At 30.4% G+C, this 13,965-nt stretch overlaps 1 protein-coding gene across 1 annotated transcript in view; it reads right to left on the bottom strand.

Annotated features, from left to right (window-relative positions):
• Positions 1–13,759, bottom strand: part of LOC124370065 — a 98,553-nt gene extending 84,794 nt beyond the window's left edge. Inside the window, exon 1 of the mRNA XM_046828384.1 lies at positions 13,662–13,759. The gene's annotated coding sequence lies outside the window, so the exon portion shown is untranslated. The remainder of the gene's footprint in view (positions 1–13,661) is intronic.
• Between the last annotated feature and the right edge of the window lie 206 nt (positions 13,760–13,965).

The raw sequence follows: 13,965 nt of genomic DNA, 5'->3' as shown, positions 1-13,965 counted from the left end.
TACCTATTTTTGGTATCACGTCACTGTATGTGTTCTGCAGTCTAGAGAGGGATTTAAATTTAATACCCACATATCTCAAGATTTTCCTTTGTTGCAAACACTAGCTGTATGTGTTCTTGCAGTCTAGAGAGGGATTATACATTTAATACCCCTATATCTCAAGATTATACTCGGTGTACACACGCATTGTGTGATCTGCATTATAGAAAGGGGTTTCATTTAATACCCACATATCTCAATATTATCCTCGGTGCACACACGCACTGTGTGATCTGCATTCTAGCGAGAGATTACATTTAATACCGATATATCTCAAGATTATCCTCGGTGCACACACTCGCTGTATGTGTCCTGCAGTCTAGAGAGGGATTACATTGAATACCCGTATATCTCAAGATTATCCTCGGTGCAAACACTCGCTGTAGGTGTTCTGCAGTCTAGAGAGGGATTACATTTAATACCAATATATATCAAGATTATCCTCTGTTCACACACTCGCTGTATGTGTTCTGCAGTTTAGACAGGGATTAAATTTAATACCCCTATAGCTCAAGATTATCCTCGGTGCACCCACTTACTTTATTAGTTCTACAGAAGGATTTATACATTTCTTATCCTAATTAGGCAATCTTTTCCTTAATGCACACCTCACTCTATTGTATTCTTTAATTTTCAGAGACCGTAGTGAATTTTTTTTAAAGCAGAGTTTTTTTAATAAAAAACTATTTTAATTAATACAATGTACATACTGGTGTAGTAAAATCTAGTTAGTGTTCTTTTAAATCACAAGAATACGTATCTTATCTATTTCTAGTGTTTTAAAAAACCATTTTTTGCTACTTAACATCTGTCAAGATATATATTTTTGTTAACTTTGCTGTAAGTTTAATCATACAGTCCTGCAGAAAAGCCATACATAAATGCAGATTGAGCGAGTATATTATTATTTCTATTGGCCTGTTTGCCGATTCAGCGAAAATGTTTATATCTACCCTATAAATTATACAGATAATATACATCATAAATATTTACTAATCAGATATATCAAACAATACTTATTTTGTGTATAATGTTTGAATTAATACAATTGGTTAATATACAGGTTGTCCCAAAATTAGCAAAAGGCCCAGAGAATAGAGCACCCCTATTATTTGAACTTGTTTTAAGTTATCGTTTTGTTATATTTTATTACTAAACTCTTGACTATGATAACATTCTCGCTATACCTACATAAATAGTTAAGATAATGCTTTAATTTTCTTTTCGACACTACTGATTGGCTAACGTATCTAAAGCATCTAAACTTGTCACTGTACATCAATCCATTAGTTCTTTTAAGAATCATGTACTTTTAGAAAAACGCGAAAACCTCAATGGCTTTAAAATCTTTAAAGGCGATTGATAGAAAAATATCTTATTATTTTTTCTCAAATATAATTTAAATTTAAATCATTTATCTATTATTCTAAAAACAAGCCAATGCTATCTCAATCACACCTACAACGCATAGAGCTGTAATTTTTAATTTAACTGAGGGAAGAAAGTTTATGAATACTCAATGAACATTGCTGTTGATATGTTTGATTGGTCAAAATGACATAAACATTTCAAAACTACGGCCTTTTTGCTTATATAAAATACTATACCGTCATTTTTGTGGAATTATAAGATTAATTTAATTTTTAAACACCTAAATGTGGATCTTTGAGGGTGCTCTATGTCTGGGCTCTTACTTGACACTAAATTTTGGGACACTGTGCATATATATATATATATATATTATATAGTATTACGAGAATCCAGAGTTTGAATAATTTTACGACCGGTCTGTAAGTGTTAGAAATGTATTTGGGGAACATAATTAATTTCCTTGTGAGTCACAAGTTCAATTATTTAAGTTAAATTATTGTTACTGAGGGCTGTTCTTAATTCAAACTCTCCGCATGTTATTCTGTATAAAACAGATTTTGACATGCTTTTCGTAAGTACAGTTAAATCATATTGGCTTTCAACCGTGGGGTTTCACAGCACCTAATCTAATAGCACCTAATCTCACAGCACCTACAATTTAACCGTCTAATAAGGCCGATTCTCATAGCAACTAAAATTATAGTACCTCACAGCACCTAAGGAAATGCCCGAGAGTCGCACGGCACCTAAAGATCGTGCTGGAGTTTTATAGCACTTAATATCACACCACCTAAAAGGGAGTGGTGGGGATCGCCAGAGGGGTAGGCCACCACCACTGTCCGTGGCCAGTGGGCGACCGTCCGTTGAGTCGCGTGGTTAGGGGAGAGCTCTGAGTTGGTTATTGACACGTGCTGTGCTGGTTGCATTAACGCGCTCGCTGGAATAATTGAAGGCGGTTGACGTTTCATTTAGGAATTTATATATTATGTTATTGTTACCGGATCCCGGCGACCTCTCTCACACACACTAAAAATCTCACTTAAAACGTATACTACATTAAAATATACCCCTTTATTACATCTGAAAAAGTTTGACGGTTTAGGTATTATTTATAATTAAAGGCGTAACAAGTTTTTTGGGAAACTCATTAGACTTGTATTTATTTATAAATCACGCAATACTAATTGTCTTTACTTATGAGTGAGGGTGCCGAACAAGCGAGGTACACAATAACTGTGCCGGAACCTTCCTACATAATGGCTTAATGAAACATACCAACTTGCCCCGTGTGCCAAAAACACGAGATAAAATATCGACAGTTTTATTTTCACACAAACCACAACAGGAAAATGTTTAAATTAGGCTTGTATGATTCTGTTAAATATATTAATTCAAGGAAAGGCAATTAAATTATTCATTTACCCAAGCCAAACATTTAATTAAACTTATATTTGTAAATTCCCTAACAGATAATTTGAAGGAAGTTAATAATCCTCACAGCAAAGCGGCAGAATACCTTCCATAATATTATCATCATCGTCTTTGTTATCGGTGTTATACTCGTATTTTCACTGTTTTACCTCATGTTCACTGACACAGCCTCCCGACGAATTTCTGTCCCCCAGTCAAAATATTAGTAGTCTCCAGCAATCATTCATTGGTCCAAGCATTATCAATAACTATTTTTGTATTCTCTACAACTTTCATCCAACAATCATGTGTAGTCTTTTCCAAAGCTTTTTTACAAATTTTGTGATAGAATTAATAGTGAACGACTTATTATTTCGCGATATGTAAATTAATTTGAGCCCATATTAGTTCTATCACGTGGAGCTTGACTGTCACTAGAAGTTCGACTTTTTCATATCTGAACTAAAGTTACTCCTTTCTAGTAAACTGTAATTTCTGCCTTATATCTTTTGCTCATAGGTGCTTAAAATATTTATTTTGATTTATACAGTGTATTATACATAGCAATAACTATATCTTTCATTAATATAATCCACCCATAGGGGTAGAAACGGACATAGAATTCTTAGAAGAACTTCCCTATGTCCTATGTACATAAAATGTGGTACACACATGCCTCATGACTAAACTCAGAAAAACAATAGCGTCTTTATGAAGATTAACTACCATAGCGACTGAAATATAATTGCAAACCCTAGAAAAAAGTATATTATTTTTCATCTTCCCGCTATCCAAAAAAAGTTAAAATTTCACCACACACACGCGCGCGCGGTTCTCGTCATATAAATTGATTATAAAACGTATATTTAAAGAAGATAAACCCAGATTACTGGTTTACATGGAAGTTGTACCCGCTATAACAACTACGTTTAGCTTTGTAAACTTCCCGGTATCCTATGAATGTAAAGTTTGACATACATGTGTATTATGCATTAATGGCAAACCAACTCGGGGAGCCCATTGTCTTGATAATGTTTTTTTAGTCTGCCTAGATCAAGTTATTTCATGCAACATCTTTTATTTTTCTTTCTCGGATCGTAATGGGCTTATTTTTAAATATTCAAAAGAATACTTTGTCTGAAACATCTAAAACCTTGCTAAATCCAAAAGTACAAGTGACACATTTTATTTAAACTCTTCCAGAATCCTCTATTGATGATCTGACAAACCATTTGTTTTCACATGATTGGAATGTCTTACTTAGTAATGGAAGAGTATTCTCTACCCAAAAATTCGTTCATGCATATTTCTCCATTTTAGTTAATAAATAAACATTTTACTCTATAGTGAAAAAACAACGTTCACAGTTAGTGAGATTAAAGGTCGAAATCAAAATGATTGGTATAGTGGGGAACTATACCAAATGAAAGAAATTTTTGTTTAGGAGAAATCGCAAAAATTTTCTACTAGTAATAGGCTTCGTGTTAACTATGTAAATCTCGAGAAATGTTATAAAAAGTCCGTAGAAGACGTGAACTCATAATGTGCAAAAATATAAAATAGCAGTAACCAATATAAGGCCTGGGGATTTGATAAACGAAAATACAAACATTTAGCATCTCAATCAGCATTATCAATAAATAAACACTCCAGGTAACTTAAACCATTTGTTTTATCAATTCGGTTAACACCAAATAAAGGGTAGTATCAAAAAGCCTCATGTTATGAGCTTAATAAGAAATTACCATATTTTGAAAGAAAAACATTTATCTTTGTCGAAGTCTCGATTGATGAGGTCATTAAAGCTGTCAAAAGAGTTAAAAACTCAGAAAGCAAAGACATTTATAACTCATCTAACAATATATTTTATCGAATTTATCATAACGTTTTTGAACCCATTAACTATATGAATATCTGCCCGATTCTTAAGAAAGGGTCTAGGAGTCTCCCTGAGAGCTATTGCCCAATATAAATTATACCTGTCCTGTAATAATATAAACTGTTGTTACATGATCAACTTTTTGCGTATTTGGAAAATAACAACAATCTAAATTTATTACAATATAAGTGGTAAGTACACCATTGATGCAGTTTATTCACTAATTAAGGAGGTCCTAAACACTTTTGAGATTAAAGCCTTTGCTCAGGCGCCATATTTGAACCTGAGCAGGGCCTTAAAGACTATTTATCTAAACCGCAGGCGAAAAGTTTGTTTGTATTAATGGAATTCGGTCCAACAATTTGGTGATCAGTAATGTTGTACCTAAGGATCAATCCTGGGCCCTATTATGTTTTTATTATGTATAAATTAATTTTCTACTGTTGGTAAGTTCAAATCTCTTTTATATGCTAACGGGACACAACTCTTTAGAATATACATAAAAACTTTGACAAACTACAAGTTCTTGTCATTGAATTAGTTGAGGAAGCCTCAGTGTGGTTTAGATCAAATGATCTTTACTAAATTAAGTCAAAACTCAAAACATTTTGTTTTCTCTGCGACAAACCCTTCCATTGACACACCAAAATTATTTCATTTCTTGTGCTAAATTTCTAGGAATATTTTGGTAGATTAATTTTTTTACTTAGACGTATTATAAATCGTGTTACAGAAAAACTATGTTAAATCTGCATACTATGCCTATTTTCAATCAATAACAAGGTATTGGCCTAATATTATGGGGTAATAGCGCTAAAATTAATGAAGTCAGAATAAAGCTATCTGAATAATTACATAATCACAACCACTACAACACTGTGAATCAATTTTTATTAAGCTTTTGTTTGCAAACTGTTATAAATTTATATATTTTTCACTCAGTATTGTATATAAAAACGAAATTTAATCATTAATTTCGACTAGTAACTTGCATAATTATAATACCAAAAATAAATATAATATTGTTATTGAGCATTGCAGATTAAACAAAAAACAAAATAGGCATGTTATAATTACTCAGAAGACTTAAAACAAATTATAATATCTAGTTAATAATTATCCAACAAAGATTTTCAAAATCAAACTGTAGAAACTGGCTTCTCATAAACCCCTTTTATGATTTGTCAGGGTTTTCAGTATGGCAGATATTAATTAAGTTTTAGATAGTTTATTTCTATAAAGTGTAACTATTTACTGTTTTTTCTGCATACTGTTATTAAAATACAAAATACATGTAACAATTATTATATAATAATACTTACTGTTTTGTCTATGTCACTTAGATGTATAAGACTTTCTGTAAAAATGCCAATAAAACCTTATTTATTTGTTTATTTATTACACCCTAAGAATATTATCCAAAAATACGTTATACCGGAAGTCGATGACAAGGGCCGAATGTAGACTACTTGACTGAAGTAGAATTTTCATGCCGAGTATTTAAATAATGTGTCTTAAAAATCCCATCCTCCTCACCGTTTTAATTGTGTTATTAATATAGATGAAGAGATATTCTTTGGGGCATGTTTATATGAGCAAATGAAGAGTTTTTTAGGTTTGAAATATTCTTTTCGTAACAACACTATTCATAAAAAATGGGTATTTTATAAACCAATTGAAACTTTAATTAGCCACCAAATTTTTTTAGAGTAATATTAGATACCTCTAGTTCTTGTCATTCTTCATATTTTTTATAATACCTTAAAATGAAGTATAACTTACTAGGGTTTCATATTTAACAAGTTTTGACCTCATTTTGGGTGGGGGGATTAAGACACCCGGTATATCATTTAAATTGACAAGGCAAACTTTACTGTAACGTGTGTAATCTAATTGATTTTAACCGAAAATTATGCAGCACACGCTAAAACTCAAATAAGATAAAACTGGGAATTTTGTTTAGCTTATATTCTCTTAAAAGTTACAATTAAATAATAGGCAACATAAAAAGGTCTCATTCCAAATTTAATAATACATTATAAGCTTCCATCATATTAAATTAAATGTGCCTTCTTCAACATTACTACAGCCGACTTAGTATTCGTCATTCTCTCCTAAAGTAGTTCGAGTGTGCTGAAACTGTTAGAGCAGTTCATGAAAATGTTGTGGATTTGCATCAATACTCATTTACTCTCCAACTTTGAAACCCCAAAGCACTGCTCTTTAAACTTAAAGTGGAATTATTCTTAAGGGGATTCACCACTGAAAACATACTTTTTTTTAAATACACAATAAAAATAGCTTAACCATTTTTTTCTAGTGTGTAGTAGGCTAACAAAAAATACAAAAATATAAAACGGCCAAATAGTTGTCACATACAGCCTACAGCGAATAAAAACGGGGGTTTTTCGCGTTTTTCAGACCATATTTAAAATTGATATATCTAAGAAACTATCCAACATATTGCACTACTCATGGTCTAATTTTGAAGATATGGATCTAATCTAAATATTTAGGTAGATTTATCATGGTAGCATTATTCGTTTTAATAAAATAATTTAGTAAACTTTAGACTTTTTTTAAAAAAACATGCATATATATAAAATTATGTTTCTATTCATCATATATACCTAAAAGTCTAATTCTACCTAAATATTTAGAAAAAGATCTACTTAATATGTGGTAAAAATATGAACTTTCTATCTCAATTAGTTCCCAAGATATATCGATTTTTGTCTGAAAATTTATGGAAATTCAAACTTTTGGAAAACTGCAATAAAAGTAAACGTAGGTTCAACACTAATATATCACGTATATTTTTTTAGTTTTATTGGTTCTGAAATAAATTTGTACAATATATTAGGTCAAAAGGTTGTATTATACATCAATATTAGGTCATATTATTATGTCAGTGTTAAATAAAATACAAATATATATATATATATATATATATAAATTGTAACCGAGTTCGGTCGGTGGACGTAGGTTGCAGGTTGCACCTCATACCGCTTTGCAATATTGTCCTTATTTCTTCTAGCAACATTTTTTTTGTATTCTTGACTCTTCCCATATTTCATGGCATAAAAATGAACTAAACTTCACTCAAAACAAACAGCCTGAAACTCAACAGTAGAATGACAGATGACAGAACACAAATTGTTTTGTTTTTATTCTATTACTACTTCTTCTTCTTCTTCAGCATAGAGTAATGAAAATAAAACAGTACAATGATTGATATGCGTATTAAACTAGATTTAAATATCTGGTTTACATATTTATAATGAAATATATAAAAGAAATTATGATGTTTTTAGTAAAAAATAAGGTATCTAGTAAAAATGTGAAATTTTGGACATTGACGCGCTTGCAAAAATCGTTATTTTTTCATACTTAGGGTTAAAATATAGGTCTTAGGATACTATGTTTTTGTTCAGTAGGTTCCAAATGACAAAATATGACAAAAAAACTTTTTTTGAAAATTTCATATTTTTTTCTTATTTTCAGTGGTGAATCCCCTTAAGTGGATCAGGATACGGGAATATCATTCAGTGACCATCAGTTGTTTTCAGGAGTGTTTATTGTGCCTATGAAATATTTCATTCAGTAGGAAATCGCTTGCAAAGCCACGGGCAACTGCTAATTTAATTAATGAAAGGTTACCGGAAATTTCAACCGTAGAGTTAATCTATGCAAACAACGGCGTTCTATTACACGTTCTATAATCCATTTGGAAGCTGTACCCCACATCTCTACAATCTAGAGCCCGATAATGGAAACATGGGCCTCACCCTGGAGTCTGGCAGTTCCATGGTAAGAGTTGTCGACAACAATTCAATAATATTTCTACCTGGCAAATTAAAACCACAAGGAATAATTAAGTACAATTTTCTGCCTTGCACTATTTTTATTGACTAAACAGATTACATTAAATTAAATTAATATATATATAACTAATTTAACAATGTTTATTAATTAGATATGTCATCATTTGGACTTTTTTATGCAAAGTAATTCATTGTGAGGGTGTTTGCTGTAATTTAAAGTTTTGAACATAACTATTATGTTATTACACAAAATTGATACAAAAGAAGCTATTTTAAGAATAGCCTAAGTGTTCCAATTTTGTGAGAAACAAGTCTACATACATTCATACCATAAGCGCAGTGATTATAAAATTGTATAGTTTTTATTATTGCAGGTGAATTAAGGGCGATTGAAAGTGCCCAATACCTAGATTACCGAAGGATATCTGACGGTATCGCACGTGTACGTCCAATACGCAGGACATACAGACGTCAAAATACTACAATATTTATAGAATCAGAGCGACTGGTACAAGGCACATGTAATGAGGCTCAGTTCCTCAACGTAATGTCAAATTCGACCAGAGGGCTACAGCAGAGATGGGGAGTAGTAGTTCCAGCTGTTGGAGATACACGCCCGGCTGTACCAACTATATCTCCACCACTTATTAACCAGGTACACTCAAACTACATTGAATAATTTTTATTTTTATACTTTCCAAGACTCCTCAAAAAACCTCAGTACCAGAACTTATGTACATTTAAAAAACCGTGATTTTGGTCTCAAAACACGGTTCTACTCTAAAAACCCAAAATCACTGTTTTTTAAAGTACATACGTTCTAGTACTACAGTTTTTTGAAAAATCCTGAAAAATCTACTGAAATATCTCTAATTATTGTAAATGTTTAGATTAAAATTTGATAATGTATCTGAAATAAAAAGATACTTTACTAAATAGAGATAATTTTTAGAATTATTAGTTAAGAAATTCTTCCTTTATAAATAGAGCGAAGTAAAAATAATTAATACAATTGTATTTAGTTTAATTAGAATGTCAATTTTTTTAAAGAATTTTTTCATCTATATTATATAATGTTTACTACATAGGTTTAAAAATATTGTAAAAATAAACATGAATCCCGTACTTAGTCTAAGTTCGAAGATTCTTCAAATTCTCAATTTATTTTATAGCATTGTAATTCATCAGGCTCTGTGTAGATAGTATGTATATTTTTAATAGAAAAATGCATTCAGAAGTGAAGTGAAAATTTAGAAAACACGTTTACCTACAGTCACTTACTCGCCACAGTAAGTAGTGGATACTGCATACTTTCGATACTTTTAAAAATAAAATCCAGAATTAATAATAGTAATGTAATAGAAAATGCATTCAGAAGTGAAGTAAAAATTTAGAAAAACAAGTTTACCTACAGTCCCTTACACACCACAGTAAGTAGTGGACACTGCATACTTTCGATAGTTTAAAAATAAAATCCTGAATTAATAATAGTAATGTAATAGAAAATGCATTCAGAAGTGAAAGTGAAAATTTAGAAAACAAGTTTACCTACAGTCACTTACTCGCCACAGTAAGTAGTGGACACTGCATACTTTCGATACTTTAAAAATAAAATCCAGAATTAATAATAGTAATGTAATAGAAAATGCATTCAGAAGTGAAGTGAAAATTTAGAAAAGCAAGTTTACCTACAGTCACTTCCTCACCACAGTAAGTAGTGGACTGCATACTTTTTGATAATAGTTTTATCTAAATCTAATTAATTTAGAGGTCGGTAGCTGTTGATCCAACAATACCAACTTTTACTCAAGTGTAATCAGAGAATTATGCTTTTTTTATTCTTAAATATTTTTAGTATAGCATTAGGTTCATCAGATTTAACTGAATAAGAAAATTTTTAATATTAATCACGAAGCAATTCCCTCAAATAGAAATAGTCATAAATCATCCTTGCTGGAAGAAACCTTTGAGTCCTGTGGCGGTCCGCTGCTATATTGTGAAGTTGTATACACAGTCTGTGCTTTGTAACATTTAGAGTCTCCAAGCGTCCATTTCGTAGAAGATACAAAACCACTCTGTACAGGTTTTCGTTCACCGTGAGTTCTTCGATAATATTCTTCATACGATTCTACTCTCGGATCCGGCCTGCAGTTATGTTGCGGCGGGGCGACCATCCAATCCTCGACGCTGCGACACTTGATTTGCTCTTTGTTGATTGTCTGCCATAACTGAAGAAATTAAAACTTATTTAACTTAAACACACAAACACTATAATGACGACCACGTTCAGTTAAAGTAATTTCAATGTCAACCGAAGGTCGAGAAAATAGCGATACAATCTAACGCGTGCCGATAACGAAAAAGTAAACAATAGTGGGACGTGTTTATCTCAGGGATGCGGAAAAGTCAAAGGTTATCTCAGATAAGGACCCCCTGCAGAGAGATAAAATTTGTTGAATCAGCTGTCCTAGAAGCTACAATTTATTACTACTTAGGTAAGCCATGTCTTTACAGATTTACAGTATTATGATGATAACAGAATGGAAGTATATGGATAAAAATTACATTAAGCAATTTTTTCGAATATTATTTCCTGTTCAATTTATAAATAGCATAATATTCATCATTTTTATTTTCAGATATACAATGTTTTGATCACATTTCCAGCTATTATTAAATATTTACGTTTATGTTAAAACGTTTGGTTTTCTAATTACTTGCAATCAAAACGTTCACTCCCACATCTTAAAACGGTAGGTTGTGCTACTCGCCATTTAAGTAGGCAGTGTGCAACTTGGGAGACAAATTTTTGCAAGGTTCCAATCCATCTGAAATTAAACTACTAAACTTTAAAAAAAATTTTAATTTACTTAATTGTAGTCAGTTGGTATAACATTGTTTAATGTACAGTAATTTTAAAACTGATAGTAAATCATGTATTTTGCATTTTAACCTACTCAAGTCTCTCAAAAAGTGACCAAGATTTTATAAACTTATCCTATAAATATTATTCACTCTAGGTCTGACTCTATACCTATGCAATGTGCTCCATAAGTTCAGTAATATAAGAAGATTTAGTAAATAATAAACTTTAATTTCAAAACGCCTGGACGATAAAGAAATTTGTAAAAACGAACTTAATTTTGTCTCAAAATTACTAGGAAATGATCTAGATTATCCTTGATTAAAGTATTCGTAATTATAGAAACTAAATTCAATGACTGATCGAGGATGTTTTACACAGCAGATGGTGAAATGTGGGGAATAAAACATTAAACAGATGATTATCAGACTAATATTATTTTCCTTATTAGACAATATATAGTTTTTTAGATAGTCTTATGTTATTTTGGGTTCGTCGATACAATTTTCAGTTTTTTTTTTTAGGAGAAAAAGTAAAAATCGTCCGGCTTATATGGGACGCATTGCACTACAACCCCCGCAAAACGATTAAGCAAGAACAATTTAAGGCAAATTAAAATTTGTAATAAACACGGACTTCTAGTGGCTTATATTAGATAGTTTCTAACTTTTTTATTATAAAAATAGCCCTATTCCAATTTATCGACTTAATAGTTTATGAGCCTCGATTTTGAGTTTAGTGCCAGTTTTACTGGATAACCCTGGTTTATCCCGGAAGGATTTGGATGTTTAACGCTGAGAAACCCGTAAGTATGTCCGGTGCTAAAGCTGAATTTAATATTTTATTGAAAACATTGAAAAAAGTAGTGGTCAGTAAAAAAACATTTAAACAATGAGTTATTGGCTAATTATTTTAAATTAGTATATAATTTAAAGTAAGTAATAAAAGACTAATATTGGTGTTGTTTTACCTACTAATAATTAATATATTGACAAACTACAATTTTAACTATAAATAATAGCCTATAAAAACAAAGGTGTAATAATTAATAAACTATAAACTCAAATCCCAGCAATGATGTTTATTTATTACTTAATCTATTATAATATTTCTCAAATATGTTTTTGTACATATTTTACATACAATCACATGCATACATAGAAATTCAAAAATACATGCTTACACTCAACGTGAATGTTATATTAATTCATACAACGTACTTAAAGTAGAATCCAAAGATTACGCTATTTTTATTACCATTAGCAATAAACAATAATGCATAAAAAAGCAATTATTTTAAGGATATTTTCAATAGTTTAATTAATTTTAACATTATTAATGGTCGAAACTAAGTGTAAATTACAAAAAAATGTACTGGAAAGAAGCAGAAATGAAAGAATAAGAAATTATTACAGAATGCAGGTACTTAAACTAAAGAAGATATTTACCTTAAAGAAATATTAAAACATTCTATATTAAAAAATTCAAAAAGCCAATGTTTCAATCTAACAAGGAGTACATTTATATTATTTTACTTGTGTCATTTCTAAGGTTAAATTATTTAAAACCTTAAATCTCTATAAATAAAACACTGTGCAAAAATTCTTTATAAACCATTGTTACTCTAAATATGAAACGGACATACTCTCATCTATAAGTTTCATTTGTCGAAAAAGGTCTAAAATATGTTTACTCTAGTTTACAATCAAAAATTTCCATAAGCATTTTAAAATATTTATTTTTGATAAATGAACAATTAAATAAGGAATCGCTTACAGATTTCTTTTGGCAAATTAATTTAATTTATTCATATTATTTTATTTCTTCAGTATTTTTTTTATACGCTATGTTAAGCAAACTTACTTTTACTGAAAAACATATATACATTTATAGAAAAATTGCGTATTTGACATTTGTTTGATGTAACTGAATGAAATTGGAAAGTAGTTATACACTTTCATTTTATGTAACGTCAATTGATAAGACTTAAAACTTTCTACTCAATTCTTCAAATTTAGAATATCTTATATAAAAAATTTAAATCTTTACAATTGGTTGAACAGTAGGTAAAAAATAAATACATATATTGTGAGTCAGCACAATATAACATATGATTCCTAACATATCCATATATATATATATATATATATATATATATATATATATATATATAATATATATATATATATATATAAAGAGATAACAAAAAGAATAATATGAAAATGGAGATTACAATGGTTTGGTAGACTGCAATTTATAAACTTATTCCACTTACCTGGTTCGAGTAAAATGGAAAAGGATGTTGTCTATTTGAACTTGCAGTGTTGAACGTTCTCTGAGGTATGGGAGGTTCTTTTCGAATGGGAAGAATCAGAACACGAAGTAATAACCTGTCAAATAATATTTATGTACCGTAACATTTTGTGTTGTGCTGTTTCTGTTGAGAACAATGAGTAACTATTGTTAATCTCTCAAATAAGAGTTATGTAGCGTAACTTTAATCAACTTTTAATTAAGGGAAAAATACTTAATTAACGAACGATATCAATATGTGATTATTTGTGAATTATTACTTGTTG

This window comes from Homalodisca vitripennis, chromosome X (genome assembly GCF_021130785.1).
Source record: "Homalodisca vitripennis isolate AUS2020 chromosome X, UT_GWSS_2.1, whole genome shotgun sequence".
NCBI lineage: Eukaryota > Metazoa > Arthropoda > Insecta > Hemiptera > Cicadellidae > Homalodisca > Homalodisca vitripennis.
Note: the sequence above shows the minus strand (reverse complement) of the source record. Positions and strands in the feature narration are given on the sequence as shown.